This window comes from Globicephala melas, chromosome 21 (genome assembly GCF_963455315.2).
Source record: "Globicephala melas chromosome 21, mGloMel1.2, whole genome shotgun sequence".
Lineage (NCBI taxonomy): Eukaryota > Metazoa > Chordata > Mammalia > Artiodactyla > Delphinidae > Globicephala > Globicephala melas.
Window position 1 is genome coordinate 34,293,799 of NC_083334.1, and position 23,836 is coordinate 34,317,634.

Genomic DNA, 23,836 nt, shown 5'->3' on the forward strand with positions numbered 1-23,836 from the left:
GCAACTAACATCTCTTGGACACTTGAAATGTTCCAGACACTTCTAAGTGCTTCACATTGTTATCTTCCTTTATCCTTTCAAAAGCCTTATAAAGTCAGACTACTGTTAATTCCATATGAGGAAATTATGTTATTTTCATATATTTTAATCTTTGCCAATATGATGGGTGAAGTTTGGTAACTTTTGTTTTAATTTGTATTTCACTGATTATTAGCAAGGTTCAACATCTTTTAATGTATATTGGTCATTTGTATTCACATTTCTCAAATAGTCTTTTTATCTTCTGTTTTTCTGTTGTGTTTGTCTTTTTCTTATTGATATGTTGGAATTTGTTATATTTTGGATATTTAAATATATGTTGCAAATATTTACTCCCCAGTCCATGCTTGTCTTTTATCTTTGTTTATGTTGTCTTTTGTTATTTGTCTTTCCTGTCAGACTTGTGTTTGTCATTTTTTATTTTTGATACTGTCTGCTTGCTGTTAGTCCTTCTCCCTAATAAACTGTTTGGAGTCTTTTAAGAGTTAAAAAATAATGAAATTTCCCCAAATTGTCCATTTTTAAGGACCCCCCCCCAAGGGGAGAACCTTGGGGCTCTCCTGAATTATATATATATATTTAATTGCATGGATTTTTAAGATATGTACTTTGACCATTCTGAAAAATCTACTTTCTATGTTCTGAATATATGTTTGCTGGTTTATGGTGTTCCAAATAAAGGAAGTGTTAATAATACTACCATTCCTTATGTTTTTAATTAATTTTGCTCTTGTACAGAAGATGACTGTTCTTGGCTCCCCCAGGCAAAATTAGGGATCTGTAATCAGAGTCACATGAGTAGTCTTTGCTCATCAATTGATGTGAGCTGTCAACCTCAGTTAAATGTATAGGTAAATAAAATGTGTAGGTAATCTCTAACTTTCATATGTGAATTTCAAAAGTTTATAGTTTAATTAATTGGAACTCTACTTTTATTTTTGCACAGAAACAAGTCAGTTTCTAGGTTTCCAGCAAGCCCAAACGAGCATTCTTAAAATTAACTTTTAACAATATTTAATAAAGCACTGTTATTTGAACTTAACATAAAAAATATAGTGTATCACATTAATTTTATATTCCAATTATAGATGTAAAAATAGCACAAACCTCTCATCTTCAGACGCTCTGGTGATCAGACTGTGGGATGTGTGGGTGGGTGTGTGGGGAGTAGGGTAAATGCCTTTAAAACTATAAAGTGCAGAAACCTTTGGTGAATCATTTATTCTCCAGTGTTCTGCATTTAGGAACAAGAACAAAGGTAATTTGCATTTACTCATTATTCTTTAGCCCATGCACTGTCTGTTGAAAATCCAGCATTTTTGAGGATGATTTGGCCTGGTTAGTGCAGCAGGAGCATTTCCTCATGCTGTATTCCTTGCATTGCTTGGGTCCGAAAGCAACTTTATAACTGATAGCATTGTTCTCACTCACTACACAAGTTTAAGGCCATTGGTAAACAGCTTTAACATCAGTTGTAAAATGCCCACAATAAGCCAAGAAGCTTGCTAGTACATTTTCCCAGGTATTTTGTGGTTGTGGTTTGTGTTGTAGGGATGATGGAGGTGACCTAAGAGGAATGGGCTTCTTCATTCCTTGCTCTCAGCTGTCCTGCTGTTCCTTAGTCTTTTTGAGGGCTCACTTGTATACCTCATAGAGCTCCAGAATAGTAGTGCTCAAACTTCAGCATACCTGAGAATCAGCTAGAGGAGTTAGGTACAAAGTCAGCTTCTCCTGTGACCCCTTCAGGAGTCTGATTCAGTGGGCCTGAGGAGTTCAGCAGCCTGTGGTTTATCCACAAGCACCCTGGGGACTATGTTGCCAGACATCCCTGGGCCAGCAGAAATAATGCTCTAGAGTGTTTCATTCCTCCTGTGTTCTCTCTCTCAAGTATGAGTCAGAGCAAGACAATTCTCAGATCCCTTGCTTCTGTGAGTGAGGCTGATGAACTCTGTCAGGGCACCAAGCATACATAGCTTGATGTCTCCAAAGAGGTAATTGACCAAATGGGACCTAAAAGTCCTAAAGTCCTGGAAGAATTATTTACTTTTATCATGTTTACATAAGCAGTTTGTTTCAGAGAAATTTACTTATTTTGGCTTATGATGAATAGTTTGTGTCTTTTTTTTAAAAAATAAATATATTTATTTAGTTATTTTTGGCTGTGTTGCTTCTTCATTGCTGCGCGCTGGCTTTCTCTAGTTGTGGTGAGAGGGGGCTACTCTTTGTTGCAGTGCACAGGTTTCTCATTGCGGTGGCTTCTCTTGTTGCAGCGCACGGGCTCTAGGTGCACGGGCTTCAGTAGTTGTGGTGCCCGGGCTCAGTAGTTGTGGCTCATGGGCTGTAGAGCGCAGTCTCAGTAGTTGTGGCGCATGGACTTAGTTGCTCCGCAGCATGTGGGATCTTCCAGGACCAGGGCTCGAACCCGTGTCCCCTGCATTGGCAGGCGGATCCTTAACCATTGCGCCACCAGGGAAGTCCCAGTTTGTGTCTTTATTAAAGCTAAATATGTAAAATGGGCACATTTTAGTATTGCAGGTAGTGTGGGTATCCTGACAATGTTTAAGTTTAAAGAATGGAGATCTTCTGAAATCAAAATACAGGTCACCGTGTCAGTTTGTGCCTTTTACCTATTGACTGCCCATCGGACTTGCCTGAAGCTGGGATGCTGAGAAATCATCAGTGGAAAATCGGGCAAATGCCTCGTCAGGTCACTTTGAAGAAATGGCTTTACTGGTAATTAACAGGGCTATTAGGCACCCACATAATATATTTCACTTTCTGTATCATTTTAAATTAAAATTAAAAATTTTGGGTCTTCCCTGGTGGTTCAGTGGTTAAGAATCCACCTTCCAATGCAGGGGACATGGGTTCTATCCCTGGTCGGGGAACTAAGATCCCACATGCCGTGGGGAAACCAAGCATGCATGCTTACAAGTAGAGAGCCCACATGCCGCAGCGAAGATCCCGTGTGCTGCAGCTAAGACCTGATGCAGTGAAATAATAAATAAATAAATATTAAAAAAAAATTAAATCAAGACTATAGATAACTAGCATTGTTTATCTGAATATTGACTTGGAATTTTTGTTAAATTTTTATTTTTAGGACCTTATGCTATGTTCTCTTTGGTGTCCTTCTTTACCTTGATATTGACAGATACGTGTTATATAGATCCTTTTACCTTAGTGCATGCACATTTCTTCATAATAGACATCTGTTAACACCACGATGAGATGCTTGTATCATCTGGTCAGGGTTTATGTCCTGCAGGCAGAACCAGATGCTTTCCAGGGGGATGACCTGACTCTTCTGATTTTCTTTGTGATATCGAACTTGTGGTCATTTGGTGTTTTTCAAGAGGGGTCCGTACTTGGAGATAGTTTACTTTGGTAAAATTTCGGTGGATTGTATATTTTCTTGTAGAAATTAATGCAATGATTATATTATTTCTAATATTTCATGTGCTGGTTTAGCTTAAATTACAGCCTGGATTTTATGACTTTCAGAATGTTTGTGTTTGTCCTGAGACACTTTTTACTCCATACATGCAGTAATTTTCTATATACATACAAACATAAATATATATATTGGGTAAATGACTTATATTTTGCACGTAGAAACTAATTTATTTGATCACTCACATACCTTCTTTGAGAAGAAAATTATGGCTGGTTTTCTTACCTTAATCAAGAATAGTCTTTAGCATGTCTTATTGCAAGATCCAGTTCTAGGTATTACATGTTCTACTAAAACACAGGGCTGCCATCCAGGGGTGACTTTCAAGTTAAGGGAAATAAAAATGTAGCAAACCAGGTGAGAAGACACTTACTTTTCATGATTCCCACCCGTAATTCATAGTTAGCACCTATTTTTCCTTCTTGGCAAAGTACCAAATGACATGTTTTTAAAAAATTAGAGTAGATTTAATTTTGTTTCAGAAGTTAGTAGAAAATTTGAAAAAACTGAAGATACTTCCGTATTTGTGAAGCTTAGATTTTGGTGAATAGGCTGATACTTAGTTTTCATTTATGTAATTTGTGGTATTCTGCCAAAGTTTCAAGACTTTTTTAGGTTGCTGAGTTTATAAGGACTCAGCAAAAATATTTATGAACGCTCACTGTGAGCCTGTAGTCTGTGTCAGCTTTGCAACCACTTGTTCTGATTGTTCTCAGTACCTAGCCTTCCTCCGTTGTTTTTTGAGTACACAGAGGAACATTTGTGAATGTTGTTATTCAAAGTCTGGTTGATTTCCTCCCAGGGATCCTAGTTATGCTGGGCTGACTTTTAAAGTTCTCTGTGGCTTTCCATCATTCCCTCTTGTTACCCAACTTAAATCCTGACTTGCTGTCAGCATGTGGAAGGCTCCAGCCTCCTGGGTGAGAGCTCTAGCAAGTAAGGACATGTGTTCTGAGGCTTACAAATGTGTGTTTTTCTTTTTAAAACCTGGACCTTTATATTGTCTGTTTCGTTTATTAGTTTTAAACATTATCAGAAGCACACAGATCCAGAGCCTGAGGAAGGTAGAAAGGTAGGTAGTAGTAGGCAGGGAAATGAGAAAAGCAGAAGGAAGACTTAGATCGCTGGGTCTGTACACTTGCCATCAAGGGTCTCACCCTCTGTCATTATGGATTGTGAAATGGTGGGAAAGGCAGAGGATGTATTGTGAGTGCATAATATATGATTGCTAGTTTTCTTTTAAATTCTTTCTTTGAAGCTCTCCAACACTTTAGTCCCTTGGTGCCTTAGTGAAGGAGCCGTCAGGAAAACTGGATCCCTGTGTCTTACACTAGTTTTATGGGAGGCTTTGCTACAAATGAATGTTTATCATCCTAGTTTCTTAGCCCCTAACTTTCTACATCACACTCCAAAAAAAAAAAAAAAGAAAAAGGCACTATCACCATTTGCAATAAGCCATAAAATATATTGTGAATAAGCCAGGGAAGGCGCAGTTCCTAAAAGGGCATATAATCTTTCCATTTGTTCGGAAGACAACTATAAAATGGGCCCAAGATGCAGATTATCAAAGAAGGAGCCTTTGCGTTGGCCAAAGGCTTGCTGTCATACCCCTCCCTCTGCCTTTACATGCATGTCAGTGGCAGGCGGGGTGGGGACTCTGTGTCTCTGCTCTGGTGCCTCCTGCACCCCACCCCCCAGACTGGCTTCTGTGTCTGGAGGAGCAGCAGAGCCCCCACTTGCCCTTCCCAGGGGAGTGTGCTTTCAGGAAATGGGCTGAGTAGATGGATGGCAGCTGGTGGGAAGATGAGAATGGACCTCCAGGGGCTTTTAAAAAGGCTGTGAATTCAGCCCTTGTCTCTGCGCTCACACAGTTAAAACAGACTGGCAGCAGGTCTGGCTAGTGATGAGATGAGTCCTGCCTTTTCCCCCACAGTCTTCTCCTTAGCCTGGTAGTCCATTCCTGCTTTGCCCTTTGCTTTGGATGCTGTCTCTAACCTTTAGAAGTCAGGATTTGGATGTTCTGTTATCCCATTTGTCCCCTGGCAGTTTTTGGACTCTTTCTGCTCTTGAGAGGCTCTCAGTCCCAGTTTTACTTGGTTACCGTTCCTGGCTTTTGGACTATCTATCCAATTAGCCTTTCAAGGGAGTAGGAGCTGGTTTTAGGGAATTTCAAATTACGTGGGCCATCCCCTTATTCTCAAACACTGGTGTTTTTTCCACTTGTTTATGTGCAGTCGTATGTCAAATATATTTTTAAAGGGAAAAATGCTGCACATGACAGGATTTGAATCTCTCTCTTTATAGCCAGGCAAGCTGAAGGAGTGGATAATTTTGCTTGTTTGTCTTTCAGCTATACAAATTTCTTAATTATAGTGGAAGAGCAAAGTATATTTGGATGAACTTCAATAACAGGGAACAATATAGGTGGAATAACAATTACTCATTAAATCTTTGATTATTTCATTAATAACTCATTTGTACTTGAAAGCATTAGAAATATACTTACAGTATACGTGTCAGTGTGAACTCACGGTTTTTTTATTAGATAGATACAGAAATAAACAGATATAAAAGTATGTATTTGTATATACATATTTTCTGTGTGTCTGCATTAATTTCCTATGGCTGTTAAAGCAAAGTACCACTAACTTGGTGGATTAAAACAATAGAAATTTATTCTCTCATAGTTCTGGAGGCCAGAAGCTTGAAATGAATTGTATGGGCTAAAATCAAGGTTCCAGGAGGGCAGTGGTTTTTCTGGAGACTGTAGGGAGAGTTTGTTTCCTGGCATTTCCAGCCTGGAGTTCCATTCCTTGCATTCCTGGGCTCTTAGCTCCTTCCTCCATCCAATAGCGTGGCATCCTTTCTCTTACTCTGCTTTCCGCTGACTTCCTTCTCTCCTGCCACAAATCTTGGCCCACCTGGGTAATCCAGGTATGAAAGAACTTAATCACATTTTGAAAGTCTTTGCCATATGGTGCAGTACTCACAGGTTCTGAGGATTAGGATGTGGACATCTTGGGGGACCCTTATTTAGCCCACTGCAGTGTGTGAGAGTGTGTGTGTGTGTGTGTGTGTGTGTGCGCGCGTGTGTGCGCACGCGCATGCATGTGCAGGGTCCTATTTAAAATTTCTTAGGTCTGTCCCCTGAGCTGGTCGACAAGCAGGTACCCCCAGTAGCAGTGGGCACACCCAGCTGCTCAATGTCCAGTTCTTATGTATCATACTAAACAATATTCTTCATTGAAAGGGACCAGGTTTTTGGGTTGGTCTTTGTTCGTAGAGAAATGGCTGATTCCAGGGAGAGGCCTGGAACGTCCTGTTGTACCAGAAAGTGAAGAGGTGCTCAGAGAATACTGGGGATGTGTCAAAGAGAACAGAAGCCGGCTGGAAAGAGCTTCCACTGGCCAAAATCAGGCAGCTTGAACATTGAAGTAAATAACGAAAGTAGTGGATCACAGCTCATTGGATAAAATAGTAAATTCAGTCCTTATTGATAAAAATAAATTTATAATTTGCAGGTTTGATGAGGAACAGAATATTTATAGTAAGTCCCCTACATGAAAACTTTCAGAGATGTGAACGTGCGTTCCATCAACGGCAGGCGTAAGTGAAATTGCAGCTTTCCGTCTGTCTCCTATTGCTGACGATCCTTCAGCTCTACCATCTCCCACCTCCTCTCCCTCCTCCAGTCAGTAGCTCTTCTTGCCTGTTCACTTGATGCCAGCCTCTGTATGCCAGCTGTTGTACTGTACTACTATAAGATTAAAAATGTTTTCTTTACTTTTTGTTTTGTTTGTTTTTTATGTATCATTTGTGTGAAAAGTATTATAAACCTATTACAGTACAATACTATATAGTCGATTGTGTTAGTTGGGTACCTCGGCTAACTTTGTTGGACTTACGAACACATTGGACTTATAGATGTGCTCTCAGAATGGAACTCGTTCATATGTAGGGGACTTACTGTACATAGTTTCTAAGTCTTTCCACAGAATACTGATTAATTACAGAGAGAAAGTTCTCAGTTGACAGTAGAGAGGCCTGGCAGATCAAAGTGAATATGATCAGGAATGGGACAAATTGAAATCCTGTGTCTCTAAATAGGATGCAGAGTGGATAGCATCACTTCTGTGACATTCCTGTCAAAGATGCATAATCTGAATGTAATCATGAGGAAATGTACCAAAAACACCTTAAATTTTGTATGGAAACACAAAAGATGTCAAATAGCCAAAGCAGTCTTGAGAAAGAAAAACAGAGCTGGAGGAATCAGGCTTCCTGACTTCAGACTATACTACAAAGCTATAGTAATCAAAACAGTATGGTACTGGCACAATGACAGACTTATAGATCAATGGAACAGGATAGAAAGCCCAGAGGTAAACCCATGCACCTAAGGTCAGTTAATCTACAACAAAGGAGGCAAGAATATACAGTGGAGAAAAGTGAGTCTCTTCAATAAGTGGTGCTGGGAAAGAATCTAAAAGAATGAAATTAGAACATTCTCTAACACCATACACAAAAGTAAACTCAAAATGGACTAAAGACCTAAATGTAAGGCTGGATACTATAAAACTATTAGAAGAAAACATAGACAGAACACTTTTTGACGTAAATCGCAGCAATATCTTTTTGAACCCACCTCCTAGAGTAATGAAAATAAAAACAAAAATAAACACATGGGACCTAATTAAACTTAAAAGCTTTTGCACAGCAAAGGAAACCATCAACAGAATGAAAAGACAACCTACAAAATGGGAGAAAATATTTGCAAATGATGCGACCGATAAGGGATTAATATCCAAAATATACAAACAGCTCATGCAGCTCAATATAAAAAAAAAAACAAACCCAAACAACCCAATCAAAATCAAACCCAATAGACATTTCTCCAAAGAAGATATACAGATTGCCAGCAAACATATGAAAGGATGCTCAACAGCACTAATCATTAGAGAAATGCAAATCAAAACTACAATGAGGTATCACCTCACACCGGTCAGAATGGCCATCATCAAAAAATCTACAAACATTAAATGCTGGAGAGGGTGTGGAGAAAAGGAAACCCTCTTGCACTGTTGGTGGGAATGTAAAGGGATATAGCCACTATGGAGGACAGTATGGAGGTTCCTTAAAAAACTAAAAATAGAACTACCATATGACCCAGCAATCCCACTCCTGGGCATATACCCTGAGAAAACCATAATTCAGAAAGAGTCTGTATCACAATTCATTGCAGCTCTATTTACAATAGCCAGGACATGGAAGCAACCTAAGTGTCCATTGACAGATGAATGGATAAAGAAGATGTGGCACATATATACAATGGAATTTTCCTCAGCCATGAAAAGAAATGAAATTTAGTTATTTGTAGTGAGGTGGATGAACCTAGAGTCTGTCATACAGAGTGAAGTAAGTCAGAAAGAGAAAAACAAACACTGTATGCTAACACATATATATGGGATCTAAGGAAAAAAAAAGGTTCTGAAGAACCTAGGGGCAGGACAGGAATAAAGATGCAGACGTAGAGAATGGACTTGAGGACACGGGGAGGGGGAAGGGTAAGCTGAGACGAAGTGAGAGAGTGGCATTGACATATATACACTACCAAATGCAAAATAGATAGCTAGTGGGAAGCAGCCACGAAGCACAGGGAGATCAGCTGGTACTTTGTGACCACCTATAGGGGTGGGATAGGGAGGGTGGGAGGGAGAGGCAAGAGGGAGGGGATGTGGGGATGTATGTATACATAGAGCTGATTCACTTTGTTATACAGCAGAAACTAACACAACAATGTAAAGCAATTATACTCCAATAAAGGTGTTAAAAAATAAATATTGACCTTTAGGTGATTATATGCATATTAAATTTTTTAGAAGGAAGTGTACTTGATGTCTACAAATATTTTTTGAAATATACTGATATAAAGGAAGGATTGAACTATACGTAGATGGAAGGATAAATAATAAAGTAAGTATAGTAAAATATTTTAAAAAATGGGCAGAAGATCTAGAAGACATACAGATGGCCAAAAAGCACATGAACAGATGCTCAGTATTGCAAAGTGTTAGAGAAATGCAAATCAAAACTACAATGAGATATCATCTCACACCGGTCAGAATGGCCATCATCAAAAAGTCTAGAAACAATAAATGCTGGAGAGAGTGTGGAGAAAAGGGAACCCTCTTGCACTGTTGGTGAGAATGTAAATTGATACGGCCACTGTGGAGAATGAACTTATGATTACCAGCAGGGAAGGATGGGGGAAAGGGATAGTCAGGGAGTTTGGGATCGACATGTACACACTGCTTTATTTAAAATAGGTAACCAACAAGGACCTACTGTATAGCACAGGGAACTCTGCTCAGTGTTATGTGGCAGCCTGGATGGGAGGGGAGTTTGGGGGAGAATGGATACATGTATATGTATGGCTGAGTCCCTTTGCTGTGCATGTGAAACTATCACAACACTGTTAATTGGCTATACTTCAATATAAAATAAAAAGTTAAAAAAAAAGTCTACAAACAGTAAATGCTGGAGAGGGTGTGGAGAAAAGGGAACCCTCCTACACTGTTGGTGGGAATGTAAATTGATAACAGCCACTATGAAGGACAGTATGGAGGTTCCTCAAAAAATTAAAAATATAACTACCATGTGATCCAGCAGTCCCACACCTGGGCATGTATCCAGAGAAAACCATACTTCAAAAAGATACATGGACCCCAGTGTTCATTGCAGCACTGTTTACAATAGCCAAGACATGGAAGCAACCTAAATGCCCATTGACAGATGAATGGATAAAGAAGATGTGGTACATATATACAATAGAATATTACTCAGCCATAAAAAAAGAATGAAAAAAAAAAAAAAGAATGAAATAATGCCATTTGCAGCAGCATGGATCAATCTAGAGATGATCATAGTAAGTGAAGTAAGTCAAAGACAAATATCATATGATATCACTTATATGTGGAATCTAAAAAAATGATACAAATGAACTTGTTTACAAAACAGAAACAGACTCACAGACATAGAAAACAAATTTATGGTTACCAAAGGGGAAAGGTGTCAGGGAGGGATAAATTAGGAGTTTGGGATTAACATATACACTACTCTGTATAAAATAGATAGTCAACAAGGACCTACTGTATAGCACAGGGAACTCTACTCAATATTCCGTAATAACCTATATGGGAAAAGAGTCTGAAAAAGAATGGATATATGTATAACTGAACCACTTTGCTGTACACCTGAAACTAACACAGCATTGTAAATCGACTATACTCAATATAAAATAAAAATTAAAAAAAAAGTATATGACTGTAATCATGAGGAAATGTAAAGACAAACCCACGTTGAAGAACACTCTGCAAAATAATGGGCCTGTAATTTTCAAATAACTCATAGTCATGGAAGTTAAGGAATCTAATGTCATGTAATAGTGGGTCTAAATAGCCAGTTGGAAGTTCTGAGCTTCACTGTGGGGAGGAGCTGGTTAAGCCATTCATCAGTGGACCCCTGACATAACTATTTAGGTCTTTCTTCGTGAGGTGGTTGCTTTCTGCAGAGAAAGCTCTTCAGATCTCTTGCCTGCAGGGTAAAGTCCAGGGTGCAGCACTCCATAGGTTGGGTGAAATAAAAGAACTGGATATTGAGTGGCTGGGTGTGCTCATTGCTACTGGGGGTACCTGCTTGTAGACCAGCTCAGGGAACAGAGCTGGAGAAGAAGTCTAAGCATCTTAGCATACAGCAGCAAGTCCCCTTGCTACTCTGGTGTCCTTGTATCAGTTGTGCTTCGTGTCCCCCAGGCCAGAGATGTTCTGTGAAAAATCTCACTCATGAATAAAATTCCAGTCTTTTGCCTGAATGAAGTGGGGGGTGGCAAATTTTCCAGTGAAACAGATCTGGGGATCTAACTGCTTGATAACCTTTCCTTTTCACCAGTCCTGCTTGTGTTGACCCCTCCTCCTTCCACCTTCCCCCTTCCCGCTTTCCTTTGCCTTTGAGTATTCTTTGGTGTGGCTTGGTTGGTTCTGTTCCCTTTTAACAGACCTAAGTTACCTGTCATCTTAAACAACTTCCCATTTGCTCTTAGCTCTTTCAGCTTTCCCTGATGATAGGCTGCTGTAATAAGGTACCACAGACTGGGTAGCTTAGCCAGAGGGAAAATTATGCTCTCATAGGTCTGTAATCTAAGAAGTCCAGGCTCAAGGTGTCAGTAGGGTTGGTTTCTTCCGAGGCCTCTTTCTTTGGCCTGCAGATGGCTGGCTGCCTTCTCCCTGTGTCTTTGTATGGACTTCCATGTGTGTCTGTGTCCTAATCTCTTATAAGGGCACCAGTCATATTGGATTAGGGCCTACCCTAATGACCTTATAGACCCTGTTTCCAAATGCAGTCACGTGTAAGGTGCTGGAGCTAGGACTCAACATATGAATTTTGGGACACAGTTCTGCCCATAACACCCAACCATTGTCTTTGGCAGCATTGGCACTAAGCTTCTAGTGCTGCCTGTACTTGAGTTGCCGCACTCGGTGCCCTGCTTCCGTGGGCCTGACTTCTGGGTGATGGAATCAGATGGCACTGAGTGGGATCAGGCATGGAGTGTGAATGTTGGAATCATATTAGTTTTGAGTGAGTTGTGAAACATTATTTTTATAGTCGTTAGTTTAGCTTTTAATATTCTCTGGCTTAAAGCACTTTATAATATTCAGCCCTGACTGACTTTAGAGGTCTCATATCCTCTGAACATGATCCTGAAATTGAAATGATAAGGATGTGAAGGAGCACGCCACCCTCCTCAGACTACCCTCAAGGCCTGTCTCCACCTCTCCCACCCCTGACCCCATACGTCCCCTCCCAAGTCAACTGAAATTACTTCTAAAATTTGCCTGCAGCTTTCTGCTTTCTCCTCTTGATTTTTTATAGTTAGGCAATTAAAAAAATTAGTTTACGTCAGTAGTGTTTCTCTTGTATCTGAAATTGGTAATTATAATCAGCAACATCTTGAGACTTGGATGATATTAGGTGAAAACTCTTTGTAAATTTGAAAAGCTATGTAAAATGTAAGGTTGAGATTTTACTTGTCCTGTCCATTTAAAGATGGACTGCCGACTTACATATTATGGTGACCATGTCATTGTAACTTCATCACAAGGAAAAGACTTGTGTTATTCCTCCTTAATGAAATATCTGTGAAGGTGGCTCAGAAGTGTGAAGAATCTTTGTGCTTCAGAATTAGAAGGGACCTTAGAGATGAATTTGAATATCTCTTTTTACCAATAAAAAGAAGCTGAAGTCTAAGACTGAAGCTGAAGTCCAGGACTGAACATTAGTGTGACTGAGTGGGAGTCTCACCTGGGATTCAAGTCTGGATCAGCCGACAGTCCATTTGCTAATGTTACTTCATATCCCATACTTTATCACAGTGGCTGTGATAAAAAAGAATATATATTTTTCAGTTAGTAATACAGAAGAAAAAGTAGTGCTGAGTATTTCAAGTAAAATTTTTTTGACCTGCAAAAATTGTTGTGGAGATAGGTGGGTGAAGAACTGTAACCCTTGGCATGGGAAGGGCAGTGGGGCACCTAGCTTTAAGAATAACTAATATAAGCCGAGTGCATTTTATTTCACTGGGCAAGTCAGGGGAATGGTTGTACTTTGACTGGGCCTGAATGTTGGGTTTTGGGGTTCCCCACAATTTTCAGAGTATGGAGTGCTTTATTAGAGTGGAGCCCTGTAGTATCTTTTACTCTTGGTTAGAGCATCGTTTTAACAGGTGTTTCTCTTCTGTGAGAGTCTGTGCTTTGAACAGTGCTTCACTTCCAAACCTTAGCACAAGTGTGCTCTGTGGACCAGCATCAGCATCCTCTGGGAACGTCTTAGGAATGCAGAGTCTCAGGCCCCACCCCAGACCTGCTTGATCTGTGTTTTAACAAGACTCCCAGGCAGTTCATATATACAGTAAAGCATGGGAAACACTGGTCTAGAGCAGTGGTTCACAAAATGTGGTCCCTGGACCAGCAGCATCAACATCGCGGGCAAAGTTGCTAGAAAACACACATTCTCAGGCCCCAAATCCCAGGCCCCCTGAACCAGAAACTCTGGGTGAAACCCCAATATGTGCTTTAACAAGCCCTGTAGGTAATGCTAATTCATGCTTAAGTTTGAGAACCACTCTGGAGCACTGTGTTTCCACAGTTTTGATCTGGACTCACGGTGAAAAATATATTTTACATCATGACCCAAAACACACACACACACACACACACTCTAGAAGTTTCATAAAACAATGGTTATCTTACCAAGTTCTATATCTACTTTGGTATTTTCCATTTTATTCTGTTAAATATATATGTGTGTGTATAAACTTATTTATAAAGAAAATCTGGCCATAACCCACACAGCTGCTTACAAAGCCACTAATAGACCATGCACTGCAGTTTAAGGACTGATGCTCTTGAACAGGGTCTCTTAACCTTCTTCTGTGCTGTGGCCCCTTTTGACAGTCTTGTAAAGCTCTGGATCTCTTGTCAGAGTAATGCTTTTTAAGTGTATACAGTAATATACATGGAGCTGTAAAAGAAACCAATTATATAGGGTACCAATATATTAAACAAATGTGTGATATGGTGATATATTGTATTTTCTTATTCATAGTGAGATTTAGTGGTGGGTCTTGTAACTACTGTCATTTCAAAGTAGGAATGGGTATAAATGATAGTTCAAGTTATTTGCAATAATTGTTATATGAAGTGAAAATGGCTGTGATTTCAATTGGTGACAAAGTTACGGTTACTGATAATAATACTGTGGTTTGTTGAGTACATGCATATTTGAAAAAAAAAAAGCTACATTTCGGTTTAAGTTAAGTGAAAATAAAGATGTAATTTTTTTCCCTAACTTAAGACTTCCAAAATTCTGAGGTTAAGCACTCTTGCTCAAGAGGAACCTTTCTTTGGAGAATAGTTCCCAGGCTTTAAGACTGTGTGTCAAAAAATTACCTTCCTGGAATTCCTTAAAATTGCTGCTTCATCGATGGCATTTCTTATTTTCTAGCACCATGGTAATGGAGTTCTGTTTTGTTTTTTTCCTCACCAACAGGGTAGGAGGTTTCCCTTTTCTCCACATCCTCACCACCATTTATTTTTTGTGTTCTTTTTGATGTTAGCCATTCTGACAGGGGTGAGGTGATAGCTCATTGTGGTTTTGATTTGCATTTCCCTGATGGAGAAATCAGCATTTTAAAATTTAATTTAATTTTTATTTTACTTTGGAGTATAGTTGATTTATAATGTTGTTAGTTTCAGATGTACAGCAAAGTGATTCAGTTATACATATACACGTATCCATTCTTTTTCTTTTTTTGTTTTTGGCCACGCTGTGCAGCTTGTAGGATCTTAGTTCCCTGACCAGGGATTGAACCCCAGCCCTCAGCAGTGAGAGTGCAGAGTCGTAATGACCGCCGGGGAATTCCCCATATATCCATTCTTTTTCAGACTCTTTTCCCAAGTAATGGAGTTTTCCTTTAAAATCTTCTTCTCTATTGTTTTCCTGAGGTTACCTCAGGCCCAAATGCAATCTATTGACAATGTTTCTTCTCTAGTCTCCCCCATCTCAACACACCACCCAGCTGCTCAAACCAGATTCCTGGGATCATTCTCTGGGCCATGGGTTCTGGATTCAGGATCTGAATCTGGGGTCCACGGTTTACTAGCTGTGTCACCTTGGACAAGCGACAAGCCTCCCTTTCTCTGCCTGTGAGACTGGGATGGCAGCAGTGCCCCCACCTCATAGGACTGTTCTGAGTATTGCATAAGACATCCCAGGTATTGCACTGGAACAGCCTGGCCTGGAGTTAAGTGGTTAGTAAATGTTATCCATTACAGTTATGCTTGATTTCTTCCTTTCCCTTATTCCTTAAACCCAGTTTGTCAGAAAATTTATATAGAGTTTCCCTACAGGTATATTTCATATTTATCTACTTCTGTCTGTTTCCATTGCCGTCATCCTACTCGAAACTTTCATGCATTCTCATTGGCACTTCTGACTGGTGTCTCTCCTTCCTCTTGACTGACTCCAATCAGTTTCCCCTATAACAACCGTATGATTTTTTTTAAAGTGTAAGTGAATGATCTAATAAAAACGTTAGTGACCACCGTACATTTAGAACAGTCCAGTGGCTTCCCGTCAAGCCTTTCCCTGACCTGCAGCCTGTGTTTTTGGCCCCTGCGTCCTTTCAAGTGTTTGTTCGTGCTGTGCTGTTTCTCTGGTCTGCCTCTGAACTTGCCCGTGTACCCACTGTTCTGTGGCCACATTGGCTTTCCCTCAGTTATTTGGGTAGCCTGGTCCTTTCATACTTTGAGGCCATTGTGTGTGACCCTCCCTCTGTTCAGCTGCATGTTTCTGCCCTTCCTCAGCTCCCATCCTTCTCATCTCTGTGGGAGAGAGGCTTTCTTAACCACCCCTACCTAAATTAGGGCACCAAATTCCTCCTTTATCAGCCTGAGGCTCCCTAAACACATCAACAAGTGAATATTGCCTCTCCATCAGGGAAAAGGATAATTAACAGCCTGTGATTATGAAACATGCAACTCCAAGAGGAGTGGAATAATTTTACACATTGTGAACATTAAGTGATTGTAGAGCTATTTTAAGAAATTGCAATCCTGAAATTGTTCAAGAAGGTCTTTGATATTGTTATTCAAGAACAAAGAGAGGCCGGCCCACTGAACTTGTCTGCAGAGGGTAATGGAGGTACTCATAACCCAGCCATGCGCCTCCTCACTGCTGTCAATCATTTCTGCTCCAAAGGGTAAAGCAGATGTCATAAAATTTCCCTCCTTGAAGTAGCTGCCTGGTTGCTGATAGAACCCTTCATGCTCCTCTCTCCTAAAGTGAATGGTCAGTTGCTGCTCAGACATGAGAAAGATGCCTCATGATTAGACGATAGAAACCAGTGTGGTAATATCTGGATCCTGGTTTTAATTTTTGAGTTCGGAGTGAAGAGGCAGCATAATGACTCCCTGATTGGACTCGGTCAAATTTCTTTGTGTTTTGAAATTTCTGCCTTGTTACTTATTTTTAATTAATCCTAGGCCAGAGAAAGGAGGCACTCCTGATTTTTGGCAGTTGCCTAAAGCAGCCAGGAAAAGGGTGATAGGAGTTGAGAATCATGTTGTGAACCACTTCAGTGACCTTTGTAGTTTTTCTTTCAAATAAGTGTCCCAAAGGACACTGGGACAGATGCTTGAATTTAGGATAATAAGTATAAACGCCTGGTACTCCTGTTTGGCTAAATGGTGTTCCTGATTAAATAAAAATGTGGTCTCTTTTGGGGAAAGACTACCTTTTGTTTACATACTTTAGCAGAACCCATGCACAGAAGTATTCCTGGTATGGACTGTGGGTAATGATAATCATTTGGAAAATGATGTGTCTAAAAATAAAATACAGTTTTCTTATTGCAAAAAAGTAACATATACTTAAGTTTTAGAAATTCTACCATAATTCTGCCCTCCAATCAAGCCAACCTTTTCATATTTTTCTTGTTCCCCTATAGATGTTTATATGTTTATCTTTCTATATAGTTGTAATCTTGCTGTGATCATCTTGTATTCTGATTTATGTTATGTTATGATTTTCATGTTTCATTTTTAATGGCTGTATAGCATTCTATCAAGTAGAAATGTCATAACCATTCTCTTGTTGGTTGATTTGCTTTATGATGTATTTTTTATGATATACTTTTAATGATGTCTTTGTTTTGCTCTAATTTTGCAGGCAGAGACATTTGTTTGGGTTAACAGTGCATCAGCACATTCCCAGAGTGTTGCCAAGGCCAAATATGAATTTTTATTTGGCAGATCTGAAGAGAAAACTCCAGATACTAGTAAGTGTATCCCTACCTTCCTCTTTCAGGTAACAGATAGGAAGTGCTATTGAAATTTCAAATCTCAGAAGCTGAGAATTCTTCAAATCAAGAAGTGACTTGAAATTACCTAAAACAGGCTACTAGAATCACATCCTGTATTTCTGAGTTCTACACCTTAGGAAGATGTAGAATTATTAGTGAATAATTAAAGCAACAGGTTTCACAGAGATAGGAAGGCAGCAGTGCGGATGGAGAAAAGGTACTCAATCAGCAGGAGATAAAGGCCATAGGAGTCCTGGGAGTCAGGCAGAGAAGGGTACTGAATGTGGTTAAGAGCTTTGGCTCTTTAGCTAGGCTTCTTGAGCGTCAGTTCTGGCTTTGTAACTTATGAGATGCATGACCTTGAGTAAGTTGTCCAAGCTATTTTTGCCTCAGTTTTCTCATCTGTAAAATGGGATTATAGTGATATATGTGTCAGAAATCTTTTGAGGATTAGGTAGATTGACATATGTAAGGATCTCAAAACCATACTTGGCATGTAATAAATGATATGGAAGTGTTTGCTGCCATTATTATTTATTATGATCATTATCATCATCATATTCCTGACCTTTGAAGCTGACATTTAGAAAAAATACAATCCTGACTCTCCTCAACTCCATCACTGTCTGACACTGATTTTCTGTTTTGGGTAGACAAGGAATCTGACCTAATGTATTGGTAGCTGTTGTTCAGTTGAAGAAGTCAAATGCTAACTATTCATTTTGATTTATGTGTTAGATGGGATTATATAATGGGCTCCCTAATACCTGGGGCTAGCAAGAATGCAGTGTATATCAATAATTCCTTTTACCTTAATAATGAATATTTATTAGATATTTCAGTAGTTGGGGACTCTTAATGAAGTATAAAACAGCTAAATTATTTAAAAAAAATCATTCTGCTTTTATTATGTAGCATAAATACCTAACATTCTAGGCTAGAGGTTTGGGGCACTTAATCATTTATTCACTTTGTCTCAGGGAGTACTGACTGTCATCACCCCAAGACTGTGTAAAACTCCTCCTTGGCATAGCCTTAACTTTGTGATTTTGTGCTAATTAAGCTGTTTTTAACTTCGATAAAACATGATTTTTACTTCACTATATAGAGATACTATCAAATGTCTACATAGTCCTTTGACTTATTGGTAGGTGAGTTTGGGTCTACCTTACTCATAGGTTTTGTAGTTTTCTGAGTGTACCTGAGGAGAATCAAAATGACATTTTAAACCTCCTGTTCCTTATTTGCCTTGGTAAAAATGGTTGGTGTTATTTATTTCTAGTGTGATGTTATTCTGCAGGTGTGTAAGTGTGCATGCATTTATTAAATCTATTTAATGAACACTTATTAGGTGCTAGTCACCTGTGCTGGGCACTGTCATGGTACAAAGAAGCAGAAGACAGTCCTTACCACATGGGGGCTAATTCTTTGGTCAGAGAGAGGGAATGATCATTTTCAGCTGTGCTGGTGATGGCTTCATGGAGGAGGTGAAAGTTGCACTGTTCTTAAAGAATGACTAGTATTCTGATTAATTGAGTTTTGGGGAGGGCATTTCAGACTGAGGGAAGGGTATGACCAAGGGTGTGGTGGCAGAAAATACAAATTTTTTGGAGAACATGGAGGAAACTGCCCAGGTTGGTTTGCAAAGCATATCTGTGAGAGATAGGTTTAGAAAGATAACCATTTAGAAAGGGGCAGAATCATGGAGGGTGAAGAGTGTGCATTTTAATTTAGGTATGCGGAGATGAAGTGCCAGGTACTGTTTTTTTTTTTTTAATCTATTTTTTATTTTTATTTATTTTTTTGGGTATAGTTGCTTTACAATGTCGTGTTAGTTTCTACTGTAAAACGAAGTGAATCAGCTATATGTGTATATATATCCTCTCCCTCTTGGACCTCCCTCCACACCCCCTAATCCCACCCATCTAGGTCACCACAGAGCACTAAGTGGAGCTCCCTACGCCATACAGCAGGTTCCCACTAGCTATCTGTTTTACATATGCTAGTGTATACATGTCTCCCAATCTCCCAATTCATCCCACCCCCACTTACCTCCCCCCCTGCCCCCCCCCCGCCCCCCGGCCTGTGTCCACACATTTGTTCGCTATGTCTGTGTCTCTATTCCTGCTCTGCAGATAGGTTCATCTGTACCATTTTTCTAGATTCCACATATATGTGTTAATATACAATAATTGTTTTTCTCTTTATGACTTACTTCACTCTGTATGACAGTCTCTGGGTCCATCCACGTCTCTGCAAATGACTCAGTTTCATTCCTTTTTATGACTGAGTGATATTCCATTGTACATATGTACCATATCTTCTTTATCCATTCCTCTGTTGATGGACATTTAGGTTGCTTCCATGTCCTGGCTATTGTAAATAGTGCTGCAATGAACATTGGGGTGCATGTGTCTTTTTGAATTATGGTTTTCTTAGGGTATATGCCCAGTAGTGGGATTGCTGGGTCATATGGTAATTCTATTTTTAGTTTTTTAAGGAACCTCCATACTGTTCTCCATAGTGGCTGTATCAATTTACATTCCCACCAACAGTGCAAGAGAGTTCCCTTTCTGCACACCCCCTCCAGCATTTATTCTTTGTAGATTTTTTTTTTTTTTTTTTTTTTTTTGCGGTATGCGGGCCTCTCACCGTTGTGGCCTCTCCCGTTGTGGAGCACAGGCTCCGGACGCGCAGGCTCAGTGGCCATGGCTCATGGGCCCAGCCACTCCGCGGCATGTGGGATCTTCCCAGACCGGGGCACGAACCCATGTCCCCTGCATCGGCAGGCGGACTCTCAACCACTGCGCCACCAGGGCAGCCCCTCTTTGTAGATTTTTTGATGATGGTCATTCTGACCAGTGTGAGGTGATACCTCATTGTAGTTTTGATCTGCATTTCTCTAATAAGTGCTAATAATAATTGCTAATAATTAACAATGTTGAGCATCTTTTCATGTGCCTCTTGGCCATCTGTATGTCTTCTTTGAGACATGTCTCTTTAGGTCTTCTGCCCGTTTTTTGATTGGGTTGTTTGTTTTTTTGATATTGAGCTGCATGAGCTGTTGGTATATTTTGGAGATTAATCCCTTGTCAGTTGCTTTGTTTGCAAATATTTTCTACCATTCTGAGGGTTGTGTTTTCATCTCGTTTATGGTTTTCTTTGCTGTACAAAAGCTTTTAAGTTTAATTAGGTCCCATTTGTTTATTTTTGTTTTTATTTTCATTACTGTAGGAGGTGGGTCGAAAGAGATCCTGCTGTGATTTATGTCAAAGAGTGTTCTGCCTATGTTTTTCTTGAAGAGTTTTATAGTGTCTGGTCTTACATTTAGGTCTTTAATCCATTTTGAGTTTATTTTTGTGTATGGGGTTAGGAAGTGTTCTAATTTCATTCTTTTACATGTAGCTGTCCAGCTTTCCCAGCACCACTTATTGAAGAGGCTGTCTTTTCTCCATTGTATATTCTTGCCTCCTTTGACATAGATTAGTTAACCATATGTGCGTGGGTTTATCTCTGGGCTTTCTATCCTGTACCATTGATCTATATTTCTGTTTTTTGTGCCAGTACTGTCTTGATTACTGTAGCTTTGTAGTATAGTCTGAAGTCAGGGAGCCTGATTCCTCTAACTCTGTTTTTCTTTCTCAAGATTGCTTGGCTATTTGGAGTCTTTTGTGTTTCCACACAAATTGTAAAATTTTTTGTTCTAATTCTATGAAAAATGCCATTGGTAATTTGATAGGGATTGCATTGAATCTGTAGATTGCTTTGGGTAGTAGAGTCATTTTCACAATATTGATTCTTCCAATCCAAGAACATGGTATATCTCTCCATCTGTTTGTATCACCTTTAACTTCTTTCATCAGTGTCTTAGAGTTTTCTGCATACAGGTCTTTTGTCTCCCTAGGTAGGTTTATTCCTGGGTATTTTATTCTTTTTGTTGCCATGGTAAAGGGGATTGTTTCCTTACTGATTTTTTTGTTGTTAGCGTATAGGACTGCAAGAGACTTTTGTGCATTAATTTTGTATCCTTCAAGTTTACCAAATTGATTAGCTTTAGTAGTTTTCTGGTGGCATCTTTAGTATTTTTGCTGTATAGTATCATGTCATCTGCAAACTGAGAGTTTTACTTCTTCTTTTCCAATTTGTATTCCTTTTGTTTCTTTTTCTTCTCTGCTGTGGCTAGGACTTCCAAAACTATGTTAAATAATAGTGGCAAGAGTGGACATCCTTGTCTTCTTCCTGATCTTAGAGGAAATGCTCTCAGTTTTTCACCATTGAGAATGATGTTTGCTATGGGTTTGTCGTATATGGCCTTTATTACGTTGAAGTAGGTTCTCTCTGTGCCCACTTCCTGGAGAGTTTTTATCATAAATGGGTGTTGAATTTTGTCTAAAAGCTTTTTTCTGCATCTATTGAGATGATCATGTGGTTTTTTCTTTAATTTGTTAATATGATGTATCACATCGATTGATTTGCTTATATAGAAGAATCCTTGTAATCCTTGCATTCCTAGGATAAATCCCATTCGATTGTGGTGTATGATCCTTTAATGTGTTGTTGGATTCTGTTTGCTAGTAATTTTTTGAGGATTTTGGCGTCTATGTTTATCAGTGATATTGGCCTGTAATTTTTGTTTTTTGTGATATCTTTGTCTGGTTTTGGTAGCAGGGTGATGGTGGTCTCCTAGAATAAGTTTAGGAGTGTTCCTCCCTCTGCAAATTTTGGGAAGAATTTGAGAAGGATCGGTGTTACCGCTTCTCTAAATGTTTGATAGAATTCACCTGTGAAGCCACCTGGTCCTGGACTTTTGTTTCTTGGAAGATTTTAAATTACAGTTTCAATTTCATTACTTGTGATTGGTCTGTTTATATTTTCTACTTCTTCCTGGTTCAGTCTTAGAAGTTGTACCTGTCAAAGAATTTGTTCATTTCTTCCAGGTTGTCCATTTTATTGGCATATAGTTGTTTGTAATAGTCTCTTATGATCCTCTGTATTTCTGTGGTGTCATTTGTAGTTTCTCCCTTTTCATTTCTAATTTTATGGATTTGAGTCCTCCTTTTTTACTTGATGAGTCTGGATAAAGGTTTATCAGTTTTGTGTATCTTCTCAAAGAACCAGTTTAGTTTTGTTGATCTTTGGTGTTGTTTTCTTCATTTCTGTTTCATTTATTTCTGCTCTGATCTTTGTTTCTTTCCTTCTACTAATTTTGGGTTTTCTTTGTTCTTCTTTCTCTAGTTGCTTGAGGTGTTAGGTTAGTTGTTTATTTGAGATTCTTCTTGTTTCTTGAGGTGAGATTGAATTGCTGTAAACTTCCCTCTTAGAACTGCTTTTGCGTCATCGTGTTGTCGTTGTCATTTGTTTCTGTGTATTGTTTTATTTCCTCTTTGATTTCTTCAGTGATCTCTTCATTAGTAGCATTTTTTTAGACTCCATGTGTTTGTATTTTTTACAGTTTTTCCCTGTTATTGATTTCTTTTTTAAAAGAATTTTTAATTAATTAATTTATTTATTTTGGTTGTACTGGGTCTTCATTGCTGCGTGTGGGCTTTCTCTTGATGCAGCAAGTTGGGGCCACTCTTTGTTGCGAGCTAGTCTGCACAGGTGTCTCATTGCAGTGCTTTCTCATTTTGGAGCAGAGATCTAGGCACATGGGCTTCAGTAGTTGTGGCATGTGGGCTCAGTAGTTGTGGCTCGCTGGCTCTAGAGCGCAGGCTCATTAGCTGTGGCACACAGGCTTAATTACTCCGTGGCAAGTGGGATCTTCCTGGATTAGGGATCAAACCCATGACCCCTGCATTGGCAGGTGGATTCTTAACCACTGCGTCACCAGGGAAGTCCCTGTGATTGCTTTCTAATCTCATAGCTTTGTGTTCAGAAAAGATGCTTGATATGATTTCAGTTTTCTTAAATTTACTGAGGCTTGATTTGTGACCCAAGATGTGATCTATCCTGGAGAATATTCTGTAAGCACTTGAGGAGAAAGTGTACTCTGCTGCTTTTGGTTGGAATGTCCTATAAATACCAATTAAGTGTGTCTGGTCTGTTGTGTCATTTAAAGCTTGTGTTTCCTTGTTGAGTTTCTGTCTGGATGATCTGTTCATTGGTGTAAGTGGGGGGTTAAAAGTCCCCCACTATTATTGTGTTACTGTCAATTTCCCCTTTTAAGCCTTATGTATTGAGGCAGTCCTCTGTTGGGTGCATAAATATTTATAATTATTATGTCTTCTTCTTGGATTGATCCCTTGATCATTATGCAGTGTTGTTCCTTGTCTCTTGTATCAGTCTTTATTTTAAAGTATATTTTATCTGATATGAGTATTGGTACTCCAGCTTTCTCTTGATTTCCATTTGCATGGAATATCTTTTTCTGTCTTCTCAGTTTCAGTCTATGTATGTGTGTCTAGGTCTGAAGTGGGTCTCTTGTAGAC

The 23,836-nt window shown here is 39.3% G+C and overlaps 1 protein-coding gene across 3 annotated transcripts in view; it reads left to right on the top strand.

Annotated features, from left to right (window-relative positions):
* The window catches only part of PSD3 (pleckstrin and Sec7 domain containing 3), a 499,749-nt gene that overhangs the window by 47,564 nt on the left and 428,349 nt on the right, over nucleotides 1-23,836 (top strand). For 2 of the 3 annotated variants that reach the window (XM_060291630.1, XM_030834855.2), the window contains exon 1: nucleotides 17,276-17,384. The exons of the other annotated variant lie outside the window; for it this stretch is intronic. The gene's annotated coding sequence lies outside the window, so the exon portion shown is untranslated. Of the gene's footprint in view, nucleotides 1-17,275; nucleotides 17,385-23,836 lie in introns of those variants that run through there. 3 annotated transcript variants of the gene reach the window in all.